A 3,046-nucleotide genomic window follows, 5' to 3' on the forward strand; every position below is an offset into this window, starting at 1 on the left:
TCAGGAAAATTAAAGTCACCCATGAGAATCAGGGCATGCGATCTAGTAGCTTCCGCGAGCTGCCGGAAGAAAGCCTCATCCACCTCATCCCCCTGGTCCGGTGGTCTATAGCAGACTCCCACCACTACATCACTCTTGTTACTCACACTTCTAAACTTAATCCAGAGACACTCAGGTTTTTCTGCAGTTTCGTACCGGAGCTCTGAGCAGTCATACTGCTCCCTTACATACAGTGCTACTCCCCCACCTTTTCTGCCCTGCCTGTCCTTCCTGAACAGTTTATAACCATCCATGACAGTACTCCAGTCATGTGAGTTATCCCACCAAGTCTCTGTTATTCCAATCACGTCATAATTCCTTGACATCACCAGGACCTCCAGTTCTCTCTGCTTGTTTCCAAGGCTTTGTGCATTCGTATATAAGCACTTGAGATAACCTGCTGATCGCCCCTCATTCTCAGTATGAGGCAGGAGCCCTCCCCTCACAGACATTCCTGCCTGTGCTTCCTCCCGGTATCCCGCTTTCCCACTTACCTCAGGGCTTTGGTCTCCTTCCCCCCGGTGAACCTAGTTTAAAGCCCTCCTCACTAGGTTAGCCAGCCTCCTCGCAAAGATGCTCTTCCCTCTCTTCGTAAGGTGGAGCCCGTCTCTGCCTAAGTCCTATTGTAAAGAAATAAGTAGCCCAAGTGAGAAAACTTGGAGCCAAGGCTGTTGAGTGTTCTCAAAGGAGGGAGTTGTTGGGGACACTGGGCATGGCCACTAGGTAACTCGAGGGGATGGAAGACCACGAGTGTCGATGAAGCCCCCTTGCACTAGGCCCAAGTGTCCTTGGACCCCCAGCCTGGAGGCACTCACAGCAGTTATGCTGAGGATCTGCAACAATATGTTGCAGAGTCAGACTGCCTGAAACTAACCAAGGCCAAACAGGGCAGATATGGAAGAACTATGTTGAATAAAGCAGCTTTATGTATGGTTTAACAGATGGTACAGAGAACAAGGGAACTAGCTGGTAACTGGATTGGCTGGCTATATGGATACTTAGGGCAGCTTGCTCTTGGATAAGTATGTCGAAGAAAGGATGTATAAAAGCCTGTGTAACTTCCTGCTCTGTGTGCAGGATTTGAGATTCTATTCTCCCTGTACCTTCTTTGAAGCTTCAAATAAACTTTTCTGCTTTTTCACCCAGTTGTGATTATTGGGTGATGCATACCGGGCAACGAATCCCTGCTGTTGCTTGCCTCTGGCACTGGGTGCCAGCAACATTGGGGTGTAGGAGGGGCTGTGGGGTGGAGGCTCGGGGGGGGAATTTGGGTGCAGGAGGGGTTCTGGTCTGGGGCAGAGTGTTGGGGTGTGGGGTCTGGAGGGAGCGCCGGGCTGGGGGTTGGGGTGCAGGCTCCTGCTGGGAGCCGCTTACCACAGGTGGCTCCCAGTCAGCAGCTGGCTGCTGGCATCTCTGTGCGTGCGGCCCCTGGGAGGGAGGGGTGCAGCAGGTCTCCATGTGCTGCCCGCACCTGCAACGCTGCCCCTACAGCTCCCATTGGCCAGTTCCAAGCCAATGGGAGCTGCGGGGACAGTTCTGGGGGTGGGGGCAGCGCGTGGAGCTGCATCATCCTCCCCTTTCCCCATGGGCTGCAGAGATGTGCCAGCAGCCAGCCTGGTCTGGGAGGGGCCGGAGGCCAGGGCAGGCAGGCAGCCTCTGAGCCCCGCTGTGCTGCTGGACTTTTAGTGGGCTAGAGATCGGAATCGACAGGCCGAGGCTGCAGGATCGACAGGCGCTGAGCACTGTTATAAGGAGTAAACTGAAATGGCCATGTCATGGTGCCAGAGGCTAAGAAATGAAAAGCCCCAAGATCCCTCACTCCTCATTGACTCTGAACAGGGGAGTTTGTCTCTGATATATAAGGGCTTTGTCAGCAGGAAGCTGTAGGTCACATGCCGGGGGTGACAGTGGGGTTTGAGCTGGGGCAGCAGCATCAGGGGAGCAATGTGTGTGTGTGTTTGTGTGTGTGTTGGGCGGGGAGGGGTTCACTTGGTAAAAATGAACCTGCCAAGCCTCTCCTGCTGCTGGAGCAAAAGCCTCTCATTTACCGCCTCAACTCCCCTCATGAAAATCTCCACCCCTCTCCCGGCGCTGAAGGACCCCCTCACTCCCATGGAGATTTTTAATTGTTCTAACTTGTCCTTGCCCTTGTCCAAACAGTTTTCCCAGACAAATTATCAAGAACATTTCAAATGAGAAAAACAAAACAAGCCAAATGCAAACCCCAGAAACCCCCACCACACACAGTTTGGGTCTGAATTTTTCTACTGAAATTTGGAGACAATAAAACTCATCCCTCTGTTGGCCAGAACCCAAAGCTAGACCTCCCCCCGATCTCTGTGACTTCTGCTACCAAACCACGAATGCACTAATGCCTCTTGTGAGACATTTTCCTGCACAGTCCTGCTGCTATTCCATGGTTCCATGTGTCACTGGTTTCTCTAGCACAGGTCAGTCCTGGGCCCTGTGCTCCAGACATCCTCATTCACATCAAGCTGCAAGTTGAGAATCATTTCCCATTCCCGCTTTGTGGGAGGGGAGACTTTTGAAAGCCCTCTGTGTGCGACTGCACATGGCAAAGCAAAGAGAACAAACCCCAAATCCCCCCTGTGCTTTCGGAGCCAGGTTTGCTGTGGGAATTCTATATTTCAGATGACGTCAAGCCTGGGCATTGTGATTATTCACCAGTTTCTGTGGCATTGAAGCACTAGTGTGCTCGCAGCTGTGAGGGCCGAGTGGTTAAGGCGTTGGAGTCGAAATCCAATAGGGTTGCCCTGCGCAGGTTCGAATCCTGCTCACAGCGAGGCCTGTGTTTTAGCCAGTGTCAAGGTTCCTTCCCCACGCTGAACTCTAGGGTACAGATGTGGGATCCTGCATGAAAACCTCCTAAGCTTACTTTTACCAGCTAAGGTTAAAACTTCCCCAAGGTATAAACTATTTTACCCTTTGCCCTTGGACTTCCACTGCCACCACCAAATGTTTATCCGGGTTTATTTTATTAGGAAAG

At 52.1% G+C, this 3,046-nt stretch overlaps 1 non-coding gene across 1 annotated transcript; it reads left to right on the forward strand.

Moving 5' to 3' along the window:
• The first annotated feature begins 2,760 nt into the window (after positions 1–2,760).
• On the forward strand, positions 2,761–2,842 carry TRNAS-CGA (transfer RNA serine (anticodon CGA)). Its single transcript has one exon. It is a non-coding gene; the product is annotated as a tRNA-Ser (tRNA).
• Positions 2,843–3,046: the final 204 nt, after the last annotated feature.

This window comes from Lepidochelys kempii, chromosome 12, assembly GCF_965140265.1.
Source record: "Lepidochelys kempii isolate rLepKem1 chromosome 12, rLepKem1.hap2, whole genome shotgun sequence".
NCBI lineage: Eukaryota > Metazoa > Chordata > Testudines > Cheloniidae > Lepidochelys > Lepidochelys kempii.